Source organism: Protopterus annectens, chromosome 5.part0 (assembly GCF_019279795.1).
Source record: "Protopterus annectens isolate FY-2018-M chromosome 5.part0, PAN1.0, whole genome shotgun sequence".
Taxonomy (NCBI): Eukaryota; Metazoa; Chordata; order Ceratodontiformes; family Protopteridae; genus Protopterus; species Protopterus annectens.
This window is the reverse complement of record NC_056735.1, coordinates 850,368,848-850,393,157: the sequence shown is the minus strand read 5'-3', so window position 1 is coordinate 850,393,157 and position 24,310 is coordinate 850,368,848.

Below are 24,310 nucleotides of genomic sequence, written 5' to 3'. Positions count from 1 at the left end.
GAGCAGGTCCGTCACCACCGTGTGGACCTGAAGAGACGCAAGCAGGACCAATTGAACCGTTGGATCCAGGAGGCCCGGCAAATGCCCAACGCCCCACTACTGAGTAAGTTACATTTAATTATGTATGTAAGAAATTAAACTAGCTGATATTATGGAGATGTGTATTCCAATATTACTTCATTTATATTACAGCTGCAGGTGTCCATTCTGCAAACCGCAGAGCCTATGGCGATAGGCTGTTGCGGTTGCGCCACCAGGCAGGTCAGTAATCCTCTCTCAGTAACTGTAAAGAAATATAAAAGTATGACAGTTAGCAAAAGAGTGCACTGTAGTCACTAAGTAATAAAATGTGCAAGTATCAGTGTAAGAGTGTTTGCAAGTATTGCTTGATTACAAAAGTGTGTTGCAGTCTGTAATCCAAACAGAAAAATGAAAATGTCTGAAATAAAGTCTGAACTAAAGATGCCCCACCTGTAATATAATAGTACACAACCTGCAGCAGGCTGAAAAGTACAGCTGCAGAAGATGAGCAAATCACATGTGTGAAATATACCCCTGTTGAAATACTGAAACATGACAGAAGTGAGACTGCTGGAAAGGATTGTAATAACTACAGATAAAACATGTCAATAAAGCCTAGAAGTAAGTACCATCCTGAATAGAAAAATGAAAACAAGTGAGAGAGTGTGAGAAAGAGTTAGGAATCCACCAATAAAGTAGTAATAACCCCTGAATAAAGTATACTGCAGTCAGTACAGAATGAAATGAATGTGACAAGCAGAACCAAACAGCGAAATGTGTTCAAAGTGTTGCTGCAGCTGGAATGTGTATCCCAAAATCTGGATATGTTGCTCTCAGTCTGCAATATGCAGATAGTATGATTGTCTGAAATACCAAACATCCACAGTTGTCTATAGCTATATAAAGCAAATGTAGCAGGATGATGTAGCTGAACAAAGCCAGATATGAACGTGTATGAAGTACAATAAAATGTATATTGATGCAGCAGTAACAGTCCTATCACCAAATTGAAGTAGTTATCATATAGGAAACTGTAGTTAGAACCGTTGTGTGTATATATCTGCAGCTATTAGAAATGTACAGCATATGTATTGGTATTCGAAGGTGTTAATATTATTTTCTTCACCCCACCCTATAACCACATATAACCCATTCCACGTGAAAATGGTATGTGCAATCACAAATAACACCCCTGGACATTTGTTCTTTTGGGTCATAAATATTTGCATGTCCGTTGATGCATCTGCCCTGTTCATACATCCAAATCTGATGCCCTATTGCATCAGTCAAACCTGCATGTTGTTGGACTGTGTATTGCTGTTCAAATTATGCATGTGTTATGCTCGTTGTTCAATGGTGTGAATATCTGGGTGTTTGGTTAATGGGAATACTAATGCATGCTGTTGCAACTAATTGTGAATGGTATTGTATGTTACTAACCCAAACTGTCATGATATAATGCAAAACATAGGACGACAGGGAAAGCAGGTTCCAGTGGACCCACCTCTCCCACCTCAGCTGGCGAGTGCACCTGGCACTAGGCCCCAGTCTGGACCCTCCTCCAGTGGCCCTGTGCCACCTGCGGGTGGAAGCGCTGCAGGGGATGGGGCCCGTCCCCCCTCTGCAAGTGTGGCCGGAGGAGAACCACCACCACCCTCCATAGCATCCGACTGTGGTGTGCAGGGAGATCCGGGACTCTGTTCTGGGCCCCTACGCCAGCTTGAGGCACAGGTGGCACAACTTATGGGCATGCCTGTTGCCCGCCTACAGCCCCCAGCACAGCCCCATCCTGAGCAATGAAGGAACAGTGGCACTGCCCATGGGTGGGATATCAGTTCCACTGTTGCCATCTGTGGGCTCATGGGCCTGGATATCCAAACATCCGTGCCCGGGAATTGTGTAACCCGCCACACGTGACATACGCCACCCCTGTATGCCTTTGTTTGTCTTGTCTTTGACCTACCCAACCTACCTCCCAGCTATACCTGACTTCCTTTCACCTGACATACCACTCTCACCTGAAAAAAAGGGCACTCTGTACACACAAAACAATTACGCCCATACATAGCTGCCCATTCACACACATTCTGCTGGACATGGAAACTATCAATTACAATTGGCTGTACAACAAGTATTATTGTTGTCCTGACACCTCTCTAGGATGGAAGGTTTCAAATGTCACACCAAATTACATACATATGCACAGCTGTTGCGATGAAGAAATGGGCAGCTATGGGGCCTTACTCTACATCCCCTCCTGCAAAACTCAAGCTTGTTTCCTACTGTCTTACCCCTTTGTGACCCCTTTTTCACCACTTCTTTCCTGTCTCCCCATTTTCATTTCTTTCAAAGAAAATAGCGTGTGTAAGCGCTAGAGTAAGCACTGTTAAGCGGTTGTAAGCGGTGTGCACGGAGCTGAATGCCAGTGCGTAATGGAGCCCGCAACAAACCAGCACTAACCCGTTACAACTGCTTAAAAGTGCCTTAGTCACTCTGATTGACAGGTCCTGTAGTCAGTTCAAAAGCAAAATAAGATCCCACTGTCAGTCCTGAAACCAGGACCTTGAAACAGTAGTCTGCATGATCTTCACCACTACACCATGACTCTTATACAAGAGCATTGTGCTAAAATAAATATATCATGTAATAGTAGGAATGAATGTAAAGGAATATAGGATGTGTAGTACACAAAGCATGCCATTCATACTTATGTCAGAACTAGTGGATTTCATAATAGAGGTGTGTGAACAGAAACAGCCATGCCAGTTGATAGCTAGTAGGTAATAATGTCAGTTAATGTACATATATAAATGTATGTATATTTTATATATATATATATATATATATATATATATATATATATATATATATATATATATATAGTGTGTGCATAATCTCTACTACAGGAAACAGGAGAGAGGAATGGAGAAATGTGAATCTACAACACAGCCTGAATAATGAGAGAGATACTAACCTTTACACTCACAGAACAGTGTCCACAGCATACCAGCATGGTCCCCGCTCTTACAATCTGAAAGGGCAATGCCTATCTCACATACCCTTTTATAGCACTGTCCTGAAATCACAGTGAGAACTGCAATCAGTAATAACAACTGGCTGCATGCAATTAGCAAATGCTGGCTTACAATTGGTGCAGAGGCCATCACATGGACTTATGCAGATACCTACAAAAGCATCCTGTACTCACACTCCACACATGCAATATTGCTCATTGCACTGTCTGGAGGCAGACAGAGAGAGAGAGAGAGACAGAGAGAGAGAGAGAGAGAGAAAAAAAAACACAAACAACAATACACGGTGCATAAACTGAGTTGAAGCTGTCAGCACTGACAGTACCAAGCCGTACAGCAGCAGCAGGAAGCAGTAGTAGTGGTAACGCAAACCAGCCAAGCAAACACAGGTAATGTAAAGTAACAGGTTAATAGTCTGCATATTGTGAACCCTCCATATGTGTCATAGGTCTGTATCTATAGGTATGTCCATGTGATATGTTGTGTGCACGTAGTTCCACCAATTCAAGGGGATGACCTAATTTACATTTTAACAGGGGTTCATTTTCATTTTGGGTTTTAAAGGGCCAAAATTAAAATTCCCGGGCCGGGCGGGGTTTTTTCCGGTTGCATTTTTTAAAAAAAGGCCCCTGCCCCTTGAAAAGGAAAAATGTGTTGGTTGTCAGGCCTGGGGGGTTGGGAACCAAAATGGGCTTTGGTTGGTCATCTGGGAATTTTTTGGGTAAAATTCCAAAAAACAACCCAAAAAAGGCCAAAAAATGTTTTTGCTTTACCCATCTAAAATTTTAAATTTGCCAAAACAAGGGGCCCTTTTTTGGGGGGGCCCAGGGAGGGCCTTTTTGTGGGAAATACCACATAGGGGATTTTTTGGGCATTAAAAGGGTCCTGGACTTTGGTCTTTCCTTTTTCCCCCCAAATTAATGAAAATTTTTTTTTTAAAAAAATTCCTGAATGTCCCAAGTTTTGAAATCTTGTGCATAATTTTAAGAAAATTGTAAACTAAGAGCTTTCTAGGTTTTGGCCTAGTAAAAAACGGGGAAAAAGGGCCCTTTTGGGAACCCATATGTTTTGGATTTTCCCCCAATGGCCCGTGGTGTTGTTTGAAAGGTCAACCAGGTTAAACGGGATCCCCCTTCCAAAGGAAACGGGCCCTGCCCTGCGGGTACCCTTTTTATTTTATACAATCTTCCTTTTGGCCGGGGTTTCCACCCGGGGCAGGATGCCTCCTTTTGGGGGTGCCATGGGTTGGGTTGGGAAATTTAAAAAAGGTTTTTAAAATCTTTTGGGGATGCCCCTTTAAGCACAAAGGGGGCCAAAGGAAAGTGTGGGTTTTTTTGGGCCCCCCCCTCCCCCAGTGGGTGATGGGATTCCCATTCATTTTAAAAACAAGGGGGGAAAATGTTAACCTTCTTCAAAATTTTGCCTACTGTGGGGTGGGGGTTGGTATTGTTTTAACCAGGCCGGGGAATTTGGCCCAAATTTTTAACAAAAGGGGAAAAAGGCCCGTTTACTAAGTTTTGGGGAACCCCCCAGAGTGGGGGTTTTTGTTTTTGGGACCTGTTAATTGTGCTGACCAAGGGATGCCTTTTTAAAGGGAAATTTGGGGCTTTGTTGAAAGGGGTTTTCTACCTTAAAAATCGGGCCTTTGGGGGGGTTTTCCCCCAAAGGGAGCCAACCTTGTCATATTGGGAAAAAATTTTGGTATTTCCTAAAATTTTGAGTACCCATTATAAAATGTTTCCATAATTCAAATAGTCTCTGTTCCGGGTTTGGGGGGTTTTTCCGGGGAAAACTTGGCCGAAAACCGTAATCCCCCCTACTCCTTGGAGAAAGATGAGGGGTTTTACCCAGGGCCTGGTGGGGATTTACTATTTTTTTGGGAAGGGGCCGGGTTTTTCACAGGGGGGCGGGCACTTTTTGGCCCAAGCCCTTTCCCCCAAAGGGAAAATGACTTTGGGGAAAATGGGAATATACGGGTTGGACTTTATGAGGGGTTTTTAAAATTCGAAATGTCCATACCTGTTTGGTTCCCGGGGAAAACCCCAGGTTGCCCCCGGAGGGGGGGGAAACCCCCCCACCAGACCTGGGGGGTTATCCTATGTTTTGGCCCACCCAGAAAAACAAAGGGGGCTCCCCCGGGGAAAGATTGGGGGGTAAATACAACCAAATGGACTTGGCAGGTAATATCCCATATTTAATTAAAAATTTTCCTTCACGTTGGTTTATAAAGGAAAGGTTGCCCAGGAGGGGGGTCCCCTTCAAAAATGGGGGGTATTAATTTTTGGGTGGAAAGGCAATACACCTGACATGAAAAAAGGCCCTGGTTACACGCACTGACATAGGGGCGGGTAAAGGGCCATTGCCCCATTTGACTTTTTTCCTTTTATTTTGCAGGTTGGTGTTCCAAAAGGAGGCCCTTCCATGTTGGTGGGGTGTGTTTTAACAATACCTTTAATATCCTGATAATTGCAGTAAATACTTAGTGTTAACCCCCATTTTGCCCCCTGGTGTTACGGGGGGTTCCATGGGGTGATTTTTTTAAAATTCCTTTGCCCCAATGTGCATTTGTGAATGTGTCCCGGGTTTTCCTGTGGGGGTGCATGTGTGCATGGGGCATGTGTGCCTGTGTCACGTGGCATGTGTGCATGTGTCCCTGTGTCCATGTGTGCATGTGTGCATGTGGGGCCCCTGTGTTCATGTATGTGTGCATGTGGGGCCTGTGTGCATGTGTGCTTGTGCATGTTGCATGTGTGCATGTCGTCCCCGGTGTGCATGTGTGCATGTGCTGTCCATGGGGCATGTGTCCATGTGTGCATGTTGTGCATGTGTGCTTTTAAAGTGCATCACTGGTAATTTTTGTGGACAGTAAACTGTGTTTCCTGTCTTCCTCCCACAGGTTCTGGTGCTGCTCTGGTGTCCTGCAGCAGGGAACCTGAATCGGGTGCCACAGGTACTGATAATGATGATATCTGTGTAATGGCACAGGAAGGTGTGTCAGGGCCCGCCATTGGTCAGCCAATTGACAGTACACAGCTGTCAACCCATCATTGCCAGTCATCCTGCCAGTACATCCTATGTCACCATTGTCCCTAGGTGATGGACAGGATACAGTGGGCATTTACCAGGGTAATGTGGTATCTGTGGCACATGCTTCCCACACAGCAGCCATGGGCAGGGTCCTGCGATGGTACCACACAGACAGTTGCCCATGGGTTTCGTGGGAGCATCCTGGCGTCTGCCTCTGGCACGTGCCCAAAGAGGTCTGTCAACCTCAGCTATGTTTTTGGGGTGTCATGCAGGCCGTCCGTATGGAAAGGTACACCAGACAGGGTCTGAGGGAGGGGCATGTCGCACAGCCATGACTGACAGTATGGGGACATGCGGATGCTATCCGTAATTTCACCCCATGTCATAGACAGGCGTTGTGGGGACATATTACAGCAGTTCCACAACCACATGTCCATGAGCCAGGGCAATGGTGGGGTTGCAGCCTTGGCGTGGCCATATGCCAGCAACAGCAGCAGCTGGGGCGGTGGGGGGACAACAGGCCCGGGCCCCCATAGTGCCAGCAGCAGCCCCAGCAATGCTGGGTCTGTGCTGGCATCGGAACGCCCCCGGAGACCATGCACATGGCTCTGGACAGTCCCAACAGGGACCTGTGTCCAGTCAACACCTCCGCTTCTGATGACAGTACCCAGTCTGGCTTAGTAGGATAGGGCCTAATGGGAAGGGACCGTGTTATGGCCCCCGGAATGGGGGTGTTGAAAAAGGGTGAGGGGGTTTTGGCTGGTCCCCAAACCCAACACCCTGAGGTAACTTGTGGTGCATTTAAAACATAGAAAAGTTAACACCAGGGGCCCCCAAATGCCACCGCAAACAGTATGTAAAAGGGTGTTAAAACAATCACCCATGTTTAAATTTTGGGTTTCAGTTTTTGGGGATCAAGGGGAAAAACCTTTTTTAATTTTTTTCACCCCCTGTTGATGAAACTGTGTTTGCCAAACTAAAATTTAGTGCCCAAACAGGTAAAAATTTTTTTGTGAAAAGCCAGGGACTAACATAGGGGAAATTTTTATTAGTGCATGTTGGGTAAACAAAAAACAATTGCTGGAAAGGTTTATATTCCCCGCTGGGCCCGGGTAATGTTGAATGCCTAATTGTTATTAAAATAATTTTTAAAAGTGTAACAAATGGGCCCTTTTCATTTCCTGGTAAATGTCAACAGGTAACATTTAAAGGGGGCAAGGGGGAAGTAAAAATATTATTTAAAGATACATGTTTTTTAAAGGGGGCCCAAAAACCCCCGATAGTTTTGGATTTTGATTTAAAATTTTGGGGCCCGTTTTTCCAATTAATCCAAAAAACCTTAACTATACCCAAATTTCAGTTTTAAACCTTTGGGATTTGGTTTTTTGGATTCCTGGGACATGTTGTATGCCTCATATTTGCACCCGTTTACCTATGGTTGTGTTACCCCTTTTTGTTGGGGAAAAATGGACACTTCCCAGGGCCCCACCCCGTAGCTTTTTTTGCCCTCCCCTGTTCTTGGGGTTTGGAACCCCCTTCCTTTCCCCCCTGCAATGAGAAACGTGCCCCTTGGAACTCCTAGTGGGGCAATTCCCGCATAAAGGGGGACTACATTTTGTAAGTTTACATTTTTAAAAGAACATTAAATGTTGCCCCTGTTATGGGCCGTTTTCCTGTTTTACACCCCTTGCAACCCAAAATTAAAACCCGGCCCTTTACCGGGGTGCCCGTCCCCTAAAATTGCCAAAAAATTTTCTATGAAATAAGTAAGCAGTAACACCCACACTACCTTCAATGTTGTTTCCCCTTTGGTATGTGTTTGGGAATTAAAACCCCAATTAAAATACCTATGGTTACCCTGGCAAAGGGAAACCCGGGAACATTTATGGTCCCAGTTGGGTTTTGTTGGGCAAAGGCAATGCAAGGTGCCCCATGTTTCGGGCCCCCCCCCTGGCCCGGAACGGGACCACATGTGGTTTAATTTCCAACCCCATGCCCAATTTCCTGGGGAAATGTCTGCCCAGTAATGCCTTACCCTGTCATGGCATTTTTTAATGGGATCAATACCAGTCTTTGACCCCTAACCCCACTACAACCCCAAATTTTTTCCCCTGGGGGATGGGGAATCAAATGGGAAACCCCTTGGAGCATTCAAATAACTGGCACCCAGGTAGTTTGGGGAACAGGGGGCACATGCCACAATGGGACAACCCTTGGCCAAACATCAACCTGTGGGCCACACAACCCCAACCCGGGACAGATTGAACCCTTGGGCCCTGCAGGGGGGGTCGCTCAAACCCGGCTGACATGGTGAAGGCAATTTAACCTTTGGGGGATATGGTCCCCAAAAACCCCTGCATAAAATCCCGTCACACACTTATACCCCAACCCTTGCCCCATCCCACCAAAGGGATACCGGCATTCCCTGGCTACATGTGGGAACCCTTTGGAAGGTCCCCCAACATGTCAAGGAGTAAAGAGCCTTTACTTTGGTTCCACAAAAAACCCCCCAACCCGGTATCTACCCCATATTAAAGGGGGTTTCCTATGTCCCAAAATTCTGGCTCCAAAAAAACTCCAATTTTCATTATAGGGTAAAACCCTTTACCGTTGCTTAATGTAAGGAAAGCCACCCAATGATTTCAGGGCACTTGCACATGCACCCAAAGGCCATTGTATATTTGGGCCCCAACACACATGTGTTTTTCTGCAGGACCCGGGTTCATAAACCCCCTGGGGTCACACAATAACACTAACAGTGTGCTACACAAAACCAGCAGTGTACACCGCAAGATGCATGCCACACTTTACAAGTGAACTGCAATGTCTGTGGGACCCGGCCCGATTGGGTACAGGTTTCAACCCCATGCCCGGTTATACCTATACCATGTGTTTTTTCCCCTACACCATTTTTAAAAACACAAATTTGGAAAAAGGGGGGTGGTATCAAGGCCCCCCACAATAAAAACACCCTCCAAATTGTTGGGCAAAAGCACAAACATAGGGGTTTCCCCTGTGATAACAGTGGAAAACTGCCCTTCCGGTTCATAGCCCCGGCACAAACAATCCCAACCAGGAAAAACCCCTTTTTTTTCCATAACAACACTGGCAATGACGCCAAAAAGTCTTTTTGGTTATGCATTGCCCAAACCCTTTTCTGGCATTTACTGTAACTACAACACAATTTTGTGAAGGTTGAAAGTGCACTGGTTTTCATGGAAAAACATGTTTAAAAAACCCCTCCCACAACCCGGGGGGAAAAAATCGCCCCTCTGACAATGTAAGACATTGGCCCCGACCAGATTATCCCCTTTTTCTGTGGTATTTTACCATATTTTAAAACCCCCACTTTTATTTTTTGGAAAACATTTTTTCAACCTTCCCCATAAACACAACCCCAATTGTTTGCAAATTAAATACCAATTTTCCCCTTTAGGCATTAGCAGGTAAATATTCATTACAGGTTTTTTGTGTATTAACACATCATCATGTTTGGGGAAATTTCCCTTCTGGTTTTGGTGGCCTGTTTCCCAAAAGGGGCCCCCAACAAATTGACACAACCCCACTTGGGAGGGGGTTTAAAACCCCCCCTATTTTTTGACATTGGAAAGACCCATTTGCGGGGCCCATTGGGATTACTGGGAAGGGGCCCCTTTTGGGTGTCTTATAGGGTGGTGACATCATTGGTTTTTGAAAAATGGCATCCCGGTGTTTTAGTTTTTCCAAAAAGGGCCCTTACACTTGCCCCACAACCCCCCCACACACACTTTCATTTGCAGGATTCAAACCCCTACCTAACTATGTTAAACATAGACAAACAAGGGCCCCATTTGAAATTTCTGGGGGGTTTTCCTTTTCCCGGGTGTACTTATAGGGTGCTGAACATCATGTTTTAAAAGGGAATGTGCATCCTGTAGTGTGTTTCCGTTGCCAAAAGGGGCATTTTTCAACAAAATCCCCCCCACGGGATTTTCAGGTTTTAAACCCCCACCCAACTATTTATGGCACTTGAGGAAGGCCTTGGGAGAGGCTAACATTACTGGGATTTTTTCTCCCTGCGTATTTTTGGGTGCTGACAATTGTTTTAGAAAAGGGAATTTAAAAACCTGTGGGGGGTGTTTACATTTGGGCCCCAAAGGGAAACTCCACCAGGGTTTGCAACCTACCCCCCCTTCACACAAAACAAACCCTTTTAGAATTCCCAAACCCTTTTTCCCAACATGTTATGCATACAACGGCATTAGGCAGGGGTGTGGGAATTTCTAGGTTTCCCTTTCCCTGCCCTTTCTTTTGGGTCCTGACAAAAATCAAAGAAGGGGAAAAAATTTTCACCTGTAGAAAAGGGGTTTTACGTTCCAAAGGAACCCACCAGTTGAACACCAACCCACCCCCTGGGCCCCTTTGGGAAAGGTTTCAAAACCCCAAAAAAAAATTTTTTAGCACGGGGGTCTACATTTGAAACTGGGGTTTCCCCTTCTCCTTTCTGGACTTATAATGTGCTTTCATTTTATAGTGTTTAAGGGTTTGCATTGTATGTTTCCCCATTTTAAGGGCTTTTTTTACAAAAAGAACCCTTAACACCCCCATAAACCCCCCCCAACAACAAACAAACACAACACCCACAAGGGGGCATTTGCAGGTTACCCTACCTTACCCCAAAATTAAAAACTTTTAAAGGGGAAATTGCAGGCCAACAATGGGGACCCCCGGGCTGGATGCATTTTTTAAGGGGGCCCCAACCCCCCCTTTAAAAAAAAGGTAGACATTCCCCGGGGGCTCCCTGTCCCCGGGGGGATAGCCTAAATTTCCTTTGGACCACCCCTTTTAGGGGACAGACCTACGACTGGGGATGCAAAACCAAGCCTTTGGCCAAGGCCCCCACAACAACAAACCTCAAACCCATAATTTTAGGACAAATTTTTTTTCCCCGGGAACTGGGGTTTTCAGGTTTTACCCTAACCCTTCCCCTTTTAACAACGGTACGGGGAAAAGTTTGAATATAGGGGCCCTTACCCCTTTTCCCTTAAACCCCTTTTCTTTTGGGCCAAATTTTTTGGGGGGGGGGGGGGGGGGGGGGGGGGGGTTCCTTTTTGGAATCAAACATTACAAATTACCAAAAATTATGTGTTTGGGCCAAACTTGGGGGTTGGGGGGGAATTTAAAAAAGGCCCCCCCCCCAAAAGTGTGGTGGGAGCAAAGCCCCCAAGGGTTTAGCCCCCCTTTCCCCCCCCTTTTGGCCCAAATGGGTTTTTTCTTGGGGACAATAAAAGCCTTTCCATTTAATCAAAGTGTTGGGGGCAAAGCCCCCAAGGTTTGGGTGAGCCCCCTTTTTTCCAAAATTTTTTTTGAACTTTTTTGCAGTTTCCCAAAAAACCCCATATTTGGGTTTTTTGTGTGGGGGAACCCTTTCAAAACCCAAAATTTCCCCCAAAAAAATTTTAAAAGGGTTTTGGTGTTTTTGGGTGTCATGGGGTTGGTTTTTTTAACCTTAACTTTTTTTGGCCCAAACCTTTTTTTTTCTTTTTTGGTCTTTTCCACAACAGGGATTATACTGTGCCTGCAGGGATTGCATGGGCTACTTTGCATACAGTTGCCACCATCCTTTCATAATGACCTAACACTGTAGTACCGTATAGTGTACTGGTTCAGTACTTTCACTGTGGTGGACAGTATCCTGGGCTTTCGTCCTATCACTGCTTGACATCTTCATAGTAAGCACAACAGACTGTGTAGGGGCCAGTTGTGCACATATGACCATGTTGCATTATGTTCAGATATGGACTACCTACACCAGGCTTGTCCAACATTGGTAGTGTATTCCACAACATAGGTGGACATTAGCAAACACTAGTGATGTTCCCTAGGCCATTTCTGATGCTAGTCACAGAGTGTGTTTGTCCTTCGACACACATTGTAACTGGAGTTTGCCATGACATATGTCATAGTTAGTATACTGTGCCTCCGTCTACCTCTGACATAACAGTGATACCCAGAGTTAACCTACCATCTCCCATCCACTCATCGGGATTCCTCTTGAGGGGTGTCGATAGGTGACTCTCTGGCTAACCTTTACTGGGAGTTTACTCAAGAGTGGGGGTGCCTTCTGTGTTATGGATCATTCTGTACAGCTTGTCCTATGTATGTCAGTGCTGGGGTTCAGGTCTCTCATTTGCATAGCTCACTGTCATTCAGATTGTACAAGGTGCAGCATGTTCATTGATTCCAGCTTGGACATGGCTTCATACATCAGGCACAGTTTGCCTCTGGGTGGGCAGTATGGCAGTGTGTGGAGCTGCAGTTTGTTTACTCAGCCAACACATGGCATCTGTTCATGCTCTATGCTACTTCTGGTGGGGTACTGTTGTGGACTTTACAGTTGATGGAGGTGTCTGCTGAGGTGTATCCCACAGGGGCTATTGTAGCCAATTGTGACGCTGATGAAGGATGACTGCAGAGCCACAGTGACCTCTCCTTATCTACATCTGACAACCTTCATGATTGGGTGGGTATATGGTATGTTTCTGTGAACACTACAGCCACATGTTTCTCCAATGCAGGATATCTAACACCTTGTGTCCCCAGGTCTCTCATTACATGTTAGGTATGTAATGGGTTAACACCTGTGTGGTAATTTGTGGGCACTTACTGTATATCCACGGTGGTTGTCTATACACAGTTCTGCAATTAGCTTGCTGACATGGCTATGGCTCCAATTGTCTGTTTCTAGGTCGCCCTTTTGTGGGTTGCTTGTGTCAGCTGGGGGTCGGATATGGTGGGCTGTTTGTACTCCTCTGCATACATGTTCATTCATAGTCCTTCCATGTTGGCCTGTACCTATGGGACATATATACGGAATGGGGGGGGGTCCCAGGACCAAGCCTTGTGAGATGCCACTCATATCTGCTTTGTAGTCTGACATGGATGCAGCATGTCTGACCATGTCAGTTCTGTCCTTGGTCTGGTTTGCAACCCCTCTACTGACATAGGGGTATATATTTAAGCTGGTGAACATATCCATACTGAACTCGTAGGGTATTGTCTGGAAGCATATGCACGGTCCAGTTACGCTGTGTGGACCACATTGCCCTCATCAATGACCTTAATGACTGTTTCAATTGGGTCAAACATGTTTAGGGGCAGGATCTGCAGTTATGACAGCCACACTGTGTAGGGTCCGGTGTCAGTAGGTCCACGATAGCTTTATGTCTGCGGTACATACTGATCCTTTCCATAGCTGTGCAGACCAAGCTTGTCAGGATCCTGGGGTGGTAGTTTGCAGTATCCATTCAGGCAACGCCTTTGTTGTGAAGGACCACTGTTGTTGTACACTGCTCTTTGGGTACATATCCTGTGGTAAGGGTGACATTGGGCAGTAGTGTGATTTGGCATTCCATTATTCTTGGAGTCCATGTTGGCCTCAGCCCAGGACACCATCACATACCTTTGCTGCTGTGTGTTTTGCTTTGCAGATGATGGCTGTTACCTCAGCATCTGCAATGTCAGGGGACCAGCAGTCTGCTGGGATAGATATTTTGCATTCTTTGCACTGAACCTGTCAGGTTGTATGTTGGCAATATGTGTGTGTGTTTGGTATGTTGTTTGTAATATCTGTGTGATTCGGAGCATATCTGTGAATTCCCAACATGGTTCCTACCATCAGTTAAGTAAGCCTTGTGAATATCCTTAGTGTCCTGTACAATTTGTATCTTCATAGGTTCATGGGTTCATACTAGGCTATCCACCCTAGGGCATTAGTAAGCCAAGACAGAGTGTGTGTGTCTTTCGCCGCCCCTTGCTATGTGACTATTATGGCCATTTATGATTTTCTTTACTGTGCCTCTATCTGGACCTGACACAGTGAAGACCCCCAGTGTACATGTACGATCATCCATCCACTTGGCAATATTCCTGTTGAGGGGTGTCAGTGAGGGGCTATGCCTAACATGGATTGGGATCCTGTTTATGGGTGTGGGGAGCCTCTGGGTTATGTATCTGTCCCTCCAGCACATCCTATTTCATTATGTGTTGAGGCTGACATCTGTCACTCTCACAGCTCCAATGGCTTTGATTTCCTGTGGTGGAGCATGTCCATTACTCCTGTGTTGGACATGGCCTTGTACAACAGACATACAATGCCTCTGTGTAGGCAGTCTGTGACTGCATTCAGTTGGGGTGTCTACAGCCAGGCAGCATATGACATATATTTGACACCCTTTATCCTCTTGGTGGGGTACCTTTGAGGTCTACCGAACTGCTGCAGGTGTCAGGTACAGTACATCCCATATGAGTCATTGTACTAGATTATGGGTCTGATAAGGGAACAGTACAGGGGCACAGTGACCTCTGTTGATGTAGATGTGAATCCTTTCATGATACAGTGTCCAATATAGACAGTCTTCCTAGCCACATTGGCATTGTGAGTGTCACATGACAGGTTACTGTCGACTTGTGTCCCTAGGTCCCTGATTACTCCTTGCATACATAATGGTTTACCACCTATGTGGTAATTTGTGAGTACCTTGTCTGGTATTTGGTGGGACATTCATACTGTCCAGTGTCTTCAGGATGTCTGGGTGTGGTTCTTGTGTGTGAGAGTGTGGTCTGTCGCATGCTACAGACTGTACAGCAGTTTTGACTACACTTAGATGCACATGGGTGGTCTCCGCTGCTTCATGCATTGTCAGTTACCTGGCCATATGGGTGTCTGTGCTGCATATGGATACTCCCCCTCCTTTGATGTTTTGGTCCAGGTGTTGGGGCCATAACGCATGATATGTGGTATAACCTGGTAGTGCTGGTGTGCTATCAGTAGGCTTGCAGCAGGCTTCTGTCACTGCACAGACATCGATGTTCTCCATACTGGGAAGTGTGTCAGGGGCATGCATATTGCAGTTTACACATCTGGCATTGGTCAGCATTACCCTTATGTTTCTTACCACTTATGTTTTCTAGGGTAGTGGGTTAGTCATTTTGGCCTTTCCTACGAACGGCTCTATGGAGGTGGCAAAGGCCTTATCCAGTATCCAGATGCCCAAGGGTAACAGGTGCAAGCCATCCCTGGAACAGCAGCATGGCTTGTCATGCATGACATCTCAAGCAGACAGACATTAGACCCTCTTGGACTGACAGCTGTAACTGTGCCACCTGTTAAAGCTGATCATTTTGTGTTTGTACTGTGGCATCATTCTTGGTGAGGGTTGGATGCTGCAACCGGCCAGTGTCATACCGGCCTGGGGTACATACTCAGAGAGTTCATCCATGTCTCTTTTCATGTAGTCCAGGGAGGTACATCTCAGGTCATTCACACCAGCATGGACAATGAGAGCATCATATTTCTGCTTGCTTTGGGATGACCTGCGTACTTGTGTTATGTGGCATATTGTGGCAACCTACAGGCAGCATACTGTACCCTTTCCCTTGTTCAGTCTGGTGAGTGGGACAGGAGTGTGTCTGCCTATACAGACACCTATTACAACTGTATCAGGCATGTTGTTTCTCCTTCTGGCCTGTAACTGTTTGGCACACCAGCTTTGTGTACTATGTGTTGCATGTGCTATGTTTGGAGGTTGCGGTTGCTTGGGATCTGCTTTGGAGGCTTCTGTTGGTGTGGTGTGTTTGTAATTAGGGCCTCCGGGAATGTTTCTCTGTGTTTATGTGTTTGGTTTACAGTTGTGATAGGTCTATGTGGGACTGGGTTTGTGGTGTATGTGGTTACCTTCTCCTCCTGACTACTTTTGACAGTACTGAGTTGGGGGAGCTCAGCCTCCAGTTTGGATAAATGGTTGCATCTCTCACATATATTTGTATTTATTGAGGGGAGTTTTGGGTTGTCTGTGTACTTGGGGCAGGTGTCACATTGCCTCTGGATTCACAGATTCTACTGGTTGTGGCTGGCCTTAGTGGATTGTATGTGTGGACATATTTTATTGCCATACTACTGATCAGTGATTACTTCCATTTTTATGTTTGCTATATCATGTAGTAGCTTCCTCATTCTCTTAAATGGTTTGGTAATGGCTGGAGTCCAGCATGCCAGATGCCTGCGTGTATGGCATTGTGTCTTGCTGTTATTTGTGATTGCATACTCCAAGCATTCCTGGATGTGTTCATGGAATGCCTGTATAACATGTTCTGCGGTGTGTCCCATATTCTGCACTTGCACTGGGCCTTTCGTGGATTCCACATCAGTTTGGAGGGGTGCAACCTATGCTTTACACATGTTTTTCACTGTGGTTTTCTGGCCAGGGACTGTGGTCAGGATGCGTATATTCAGTGTGATTACTCTATGGTATGGTCTTACACTTCTCATCTTGCCATCCAGTACACATGTTGCTGATTATCACATCCAGTATGCTTACCCCTCTTGTGGGAGTGGTCCGTTGTTCCTGGGCATTTTGGTTTATGGATTCTAGGAACTTTTCTCCTACTGTGTTGGTGCTAGTATAATGCTCCCAGTATATGTCTGGGTATTTTCAGTCAAGCAATATAATGTGGTTTGGGGGACTTGATATATTCATGTATTCCAACATAGGCCAGGTGCAGTTCCTGGTATTAGGACAGTAGTCTGCAGCAGGCTATATACTGGGAGGTGGTTTTAGCCATTGGTATTTGACCATGGCTAATCCATGCTGCTTCTTGTTGTGGTACCAACATGGGGGTGTGGTTATCCTTGACATTTATTGATAGTCACCCTCCTTTTGTAGCTTGTTCCATGTTTTGCGGCTGTACAGCACAGTATGAGGTGTAACCTGGTAGTGTTAGGGTGCTGATGTGAGCCTTGACCCAGTTTTCTATTACAGGACTGATATCAACATTCTCCATACTGTGTGCGTTTACACTGCATGCATCTTGCTGTTTAGACTTCTGGCATTGGGTAGCACTACATCTAGGTTCCTATCCCTTGTGGTACTTATGAAGGTGGGTTTGTGTTTTGAGACTTACCTATTCAGGGCATGCTGTGGGTACTGACAGCCTTTACCAGTATCCATGGGGCCCGGACTGATAGGTGCATGCCCCCCCTAGCAGGTGGTGCATCATGTCATGCTCCACATGTCTTCCCAGGCTGAAACACATTGGCTCCCCTTTGACTAACTGCATTACTTCAGCCAGTTATTTCAGTTGATCATCCCATCGTCATTTTGTGGCTTCATGCTTGGTGAGGGTGGATGTTAGTCAGGGTCCTCAGGTGTGCATATAGTACAATGCTGTTACATTACATAACACATGGCATTCCTGCCTCAGGTGGTGCTGCAGGGTTGCCTCTGTCGGATGCACATATTACACTTCCTGTACATGTTTGTGAGCAGGTCATGTCATTTTAGGCATCCCTGTTATTATTTGAGTGAGTCGGAGGGGGTATCATTCCCAGGGTTCCTACTGAGCCAGTGTATGTGCTATGTGTTGCCTCTTTGCCAAGGCCAGGGCATACTGGGCATGCCTCCTTCTGCCTACTGGGGCAGGCTCAGGTTGTTCCTCCTCCGAGTCACGCTCTGCCTGTGATGGCCTTGGCAATGGTGGGGGGCTGTTTGGCCCAGCCCTATGCTGGTCCTGCTGCAGCTGTTTTCGCAAGATCATATTATATAGCATAGCACATACCATGGCAATTTGGGTACATGTAGTTGGTGTGTACTGCAAGGCTCCACCAGATGTGTCCAGGCACCGGAACCATGACTTGAGCAGCCCAAACACACGCTCTATTACATTACGTGTTTGTGCGTGTGCCTCATTATGGCGTTCATGTTCAGGTGTGTGTGCGTTTCTGATGGGTGTCATCAGCCATGGCTCCAATGCTGAATCCCCCACTAGGTGTCCGTGTGGGATGTCCCCATTGGCAAATGTCTGGTACAGCTGCGTCAAATGCCAAATGTGGGAATCATGATAGCTCCCAGGGCAGCCAGCACACACTTTCATTATTATGCCCTGGGCATCACACATGACCTGGCAGTTGATGGAGGGGAAGCCCTTGCGGTTAATGTAGGCCCTAGCCCGCTCACCGGCTGGTGCTTTGATGCATATGTGCGTGCAGTCTATTGCACCCACTACCTCAGGGTATACCGCTATTTGCTGGAAGAGACGCATATTGCTGGCCAATACCTCACGGGCATTGGGGAAATATACATGATCACCGACATGTGCTGACATGGTATCCAGGAACTGGTGCAGTACCCTGGAGGCTGATGCTTGTGATATCCTCATCATATCACCAGTTGGTCTTTGGAAGGTACCTGTTGCTAGTATTCTTAGGCCAACACATACCTTGGTTTCCACTGGGATGGGTTCCCCTCTGTTGGTTCTGTGTGTGAGGCGTGGCCTGCACAGCTCAACTATTTGCTGCAGGAGCTCTCTGTCCACTCTATAGTGCTCTACTATCCCCAGCTCATGTAACCCGTGGTAGGTGACCCTGGGCCTGTACACTCTTCTCCGTCTCCTCACTGTGGGTTGTCTGCCACCATCTGCATTGTCACCACCCTCAGCAAGTTGCCTATGTCTCATTATGACAGCTATGGCAGCCCCTAACATTTCTGCTCTGAGTTCAGCTTTTTCAGTTTTCACTTCTAATAGCTTACTCCTGTCTTGCAGTGTTTCTTGAGAGAAACATCCTGCACTGCTGTTTGCAGAGTTTTAAGTGCTGGGCTGGGCTACTATTCTGCCTGTGTAATTGCCTGCTTCTAGTTGTTTTCACCTGCTAGCTCCAGCAGTATTCCCTGCTAGCTTCCTACTAATTCTGTTGCTTCCTTTTTCCTTTCTGTTTCCTTAGGGGGGAGCAGCGTGCATACCAGCAGAAACATGCTCACAGTGGCTTACATGCGTGCACACATGCTTACACGGTTCAGGATCTGCCTATTCGGGTTAACACGTGCGCACACCAGCGCAAACAGTGTTAAAAATCTACCACCACACTCCCACATGCTAAGTCTGCCTTACACGCGCACACACTGCCCTACTCGCACTTCATGGCGCACACACGCGCACATGCACGACCAGCAAGAAACTTTGGTGTAAGTAACAGTGTACACCTTCCATTTCTTGACTTTTCCAGACTTATCTTGTGGCACTCCTCTTTCCCTGATCTGTGTCTGTCATCTGTCATGTTACACTGACCTCCAATGAACTGCATTTCTTTCTACCATTCCCCCTGTGATGTCACCTATCTCCTACTCTATTCCTCCCCCTTATGTATCTCTTACACTACTCAGACTGTGCTCATTAGCTATGTGACTGTGGGATTCAGTATCCTAACCCTCATTTACATGAGATTGCCTACTAATGCTTAGTTACATGTCTTAGACTCAGCTTCCCCCCTTAGCAACCACTACACGGTGGCCATGTTGTTTTTGGTCTGCTGGTCCCTGCATTGTCATTCCATGTATTGCATAAAACCCACATTTATGGGTTTATAACCTTCATTTTCATGTTTTATACAGCGCAGTCCGTTTGCGCGGGGCTGCGCTGCGTTTAAACATCGTCGAAAAAAAAATTATATTTTTTTTAATTTTTTGCATCGGGTTACCTTGCCAATGGCCACATATTTGTCCATTAGCATGCTGCCTGACACATATGCACCCATTATTTGGAGCTGACATGGCTCCGTTGTGATTTTTGCAGAAGCGTACTCAGTTGTCAACTGAGTACATTTCTGCAGCTAAAACATCTGTTACATGGGATGGTTTCTGCTTTGTGGATTGCTAATATACCTCATTTGCATACCTTTCGGCTGCAAGTGAGGTATTTAGCATATCCACGCCCAGTCCGTGTAAGAGACGTTTTAGCTGGTCTCTTACACAGAGTTACGGGCTGTTCCTGGATCGCGAGGCTTGCATGGAGTGTTACACATCTCTTACACTCCGTGCAAGCCTTCGTAAATCCTGCCCATTATATGTAACTTTAGCAAAAATTGGAAGACAAACCACTGTAGATTTAAATTGGAAAGAACGAGTATATAGAACTGTAACATTATATGCTTATACTAATTGTATTTGTTAGATTTTAGACTATGTAGTGATAAATATGAATGTTGTAATAACAGGGGACTTTAATTGTGATTTAAGAGGCAAGCGTAAAAAGAAAGGAAAAGATACAAGAAAAATGTTAGAAGTTATAAGATGTGGGAAGTTAAAACTTTGGGACAACAATTCATGGACTTATAAAAGGGGTATGTGTGGAACTGAGATTATTTTATGTTATCAGAAGGTTTAGTTATAGGAGAAGGGAGTAGTTGAAACTGATCATCTTGCAATATGGATAGACATAAATGAAAGCAAGGCGTGTATAAAACTAGGCAAAAAAGGATAAATGAGAAAGTATGCAATTACAAAGAAGAAAACCAGTCCAGCAATCAAAGGACACACTACAGCCAAAAATATTACAAATCCAAAGTAACTTAGTGTGTCCATCAAAGTTCCAGGCATAAAAATCTCAAACTCAATGTAAAAACAGAATTCTAGTTTAATAGAACAACAGGATAAGAACAGGATAAGTGCTTCTTCAGATCCTAACATAAAAAAATAAATGAACAATCCAGTCATTAAAAAAACATTCAACCAATCAAAGACCTTCCCATTAATGGTGCAATGGTATGCAATGAAGAAGGAAAAATATTACTGACACAGTTATGGAAAGATCATATTACAATGAAAACATTTTAGAAAAATTGTTCTGAATGGTGCATGATATTAAAGGAAAAAATATAAAAAATATTTTTTACAGTGGCAATATGATGTGAGAAAAGTAGAGGAAGAAAAATATAGAACGTATAATGCACTGGAAGATTTAGAACATAATGATAGAAAGTACTTTGACAAAGAAAGAGAATTATATGAAAGAAATCAATAAAAATACAAGAACTATTCTATAAGCAAAGATATTTTCACAAGGAAAAAGAGAAGTAGTGAGTTACTTATGCAGATTAGTAAAGGAAGATGGTAATGTAATGAGAGAAATAAAAATGTAAAAGGTGAAATAGAAAGAACTCATGAAAAGATTATGAATAGTGTAATACAATGGCTACAAGAAATATTTAAACAAAAAAGTATGTAGTGAAAAACATGGAAAGTAAAAAAGTTAACAAAAAAAAAGAGAAAAAAGAGTTGGAAAAAAAGATTTCTTTGAATGAGCTAGCTAATTATTAGGACAAGTAAATATAAATTCAGCTGCAGGCCCAGATGGAATAGGGTATGAAATGTTTACAAAATGTATGTCTTCATAATTCCACATTTAGACTAAGATGTAGGGTGGTAAAAAGACAGAAAAGATGGGATAGTACTGAGGCAATAAGAAGAAGCAGAAAATGGACATAAAACATATTAGAGAAACCAACAACGGTGATTCAAAGCATAGCTAGTTAGCATTACTGTGCATTGCAAAGATGCCTGGAAAGGGAGATATGGAAAATGTAAGTAGTGATGTAAGAGGTGAGAGTGAATATTGCTGGTATCACAGGATTGGGGACGAGGCAGGGCTAGGACATGTAGTTACTACTGTAAATGTTGTTAAGAAATGTTAGCAATGGAGAGATGAGAGGGAAGTGGGAGAGGTGACATCATTAAGGAATGGCAAACAATTCAAAGTCACAGATACAGAGGATCACTGTAACATGTTTAAGCTGAGGGACCAGCAGGGTCCAGACAGTAATGCAAACACCTCAGTAGTTAGAGCAGGAGAAGAGGGGGGAAAATGTTGTTGAATTTTTATAATAAATGTTTTCTGAAAAATCAAAGGCTGATAATGAAACAGTGAGAGACAATAAGTAACTGGGGTACAGGAGGTTTGTATTTATATCCATAATAAATCTGAATGTATCTGGAATAAGCTGGAAGATCCTGAGCAGCAGGACAGAAAGAGTAAAGGGGTGATTCAGTTTCTTGGATGAAGAAATGTTAACTAGCTGATGTTCAACTGTATCAGAAAGTATAGAATTGTAGACATTATAATGACAAACCTGCAGGCACTAACAGCCAACAATTATCAGAAAACAAAGGTAATAGTGTGAAGCTACTAACTGCCCATACTCACCAAAAAGCAAAGGACATTCTATAGCTTTCATGGAAGTAAATTATGTTGTGCTAGAAGAAAGACTCAAAGAAGAGTTGCATGCCTGAAAGCAAAATAACTGATGAATAGAATATGGGGATGGATTGAGAAGACATGCTCTGTTCTAAGAGCAAAGCTTTTAGAAACATTTAACTAGAAAAATAGGAAAAGGACAGTAAGGTTCTGTAGTATGGGAGGCCTTCAACTGGAGCATGCGATAGGGTGCAAAAGACCTGGATGGGAGGAGATGGGGAGGTGGCAACAGGAGACAATGGTATAAGAAGTCAAGGAGAAAGTGTGACAAGGAAGTAGGAAAGTAGGGAAAGATCTAACTAGGCTAAATAGAAATCCAAATGAAATCAGAGAAAACAAGGAATAAGCTGTGGTGCTTACAATTTTATGAAGAAAGTGGAGGTTTGACTGCCATGCAATGATGCAGCTAGGAAGATTTAGAAGAGCAAAAGAGGGACAATGCATAGAATCACAAGAGGTAGACAGGAAACCTGTCTGCCTTAGTGGAGGATAAGCAGAGGAGCCATATAGGCTGCCTCTCTGTGTCCTAAGAAATATGTTCAGCTTTTTAGTGAATCCCCTGACAGAGATATTCAACAGACTATCTGCTAACATCAAATTGTCTGAGGACTGAAAGACTGCAAAAGTAGTATCCTTGTATAAGAGAGAAGCAAGGTATCTGGGGAACTACAATTCTCTCTCTTGGCCTAACAGAAGTTGCAGGGAAACTCTGGAAAACTCTGAGGGGAAAGTTTGTTGTGCCCCAAGAGAAGAGAAATCTATATGGCAATAACCAACATTAGTCTGTGGTCAGAAGACACTGTCAGTGAAACTTGATCTACTTATATGACTGAGTACCAAAGAATATAATAAGAAAATGCAATTAAGTGGATTTGTATCTTGGCTTGTCTTTGATTCGGTCCTATACAGATGGCTACTACAAAAAAGAGCAGGCCTGTGGCTGAGAACCAGGAAATAGAAGTTTGTGGTGAAAAGGACAGTGAAAGGAATAAAAGAAATTATTAGAGAATGCACTTCGGAAGTCAATACTCTTTAGGTTGTTCACTTCAGACATGTCTAAGGGAAAAGAAACAGGATCCATCTCTTCAAGTAAGACACAAGCACAAATGGAAAACTGAAGTGTAGAGGGAGCAGAAACAATGACTTAGAAAGGCTGAACACTTTGGCAAAAAGTGATATCTGAGTTTCAGTATAGGCAAATGCCAAGTGCTGTACTTGAACCATAATAATCTTGATGTCAGTTTTCAGCCAACAGGAGTGAAATCAACAATAACTGAAGCTGACAAAATAGGAAAAGGATATGACATTGTTTGTCACACTACAAATGCAGCACTAGGTGCATGGTAAAAGAGTCAGAGCAGCAGAAAACTGAATGCTGGGTTGTGTCTTCAAGGGGATGGACCCCAGAGGCAAAAAAATAATGTTTCTGTTCAAACCATTCCTTCACTAATCAAGCAGTTGTGGAGGTCATGTAGTGAATGGGTGGAAATGGGGTCTGGGGTTAGCAGGAAAGGGTATGACTAGAGATCAGAGAAGCTGCATCTCTTCTCACTGCACACCAGACAGTACCTACCAGAATGTATGTTAGAAAGGGAATCCAAAGAGGCATGCAAGAGGTAAGAAAAACAGGATTGCATATTTGGTTTACTATGGTAAGGTTGAAGTGGGTTTGGTCGAACCCACTTCAGTTGAAGTCCAGAGGCCAAATGGTGACAATGTCGAACCCAACATTGTTGAAGTACAAATCTTGCCCCTATTTTTACCAATGTTAAAGCCCGTTCCAAGGTCATAGTTGAGTTATATTTTGATAATGTCAGGATTCGACATTGCTTTAGCGGATGTGGGTTGATGATCCCATCATTTGATGGGGTCCGGTTTGACCTTACCATAGTAAACAGCATATTTAATGGACTTAAAGAACAGGCTAGATAGGTATCTTCCTATATCATTAAGCAAATGTAATATATCACATTACTGATCAGAAGGTTTCGAAAATAGTACTATGTAAAACAATTGTTATAAATAAGAAATATAATACAAATATAATAGATCTTTATTACCCAACATAAGTACTCACTGTCCTCTTGAGTAGAAAAAGCAATATTTTCCAGATAATGAAGTCTTAGTTAATTTAGTCAAAAGTCCCACTAAAGTGAAAAACTTCTCTG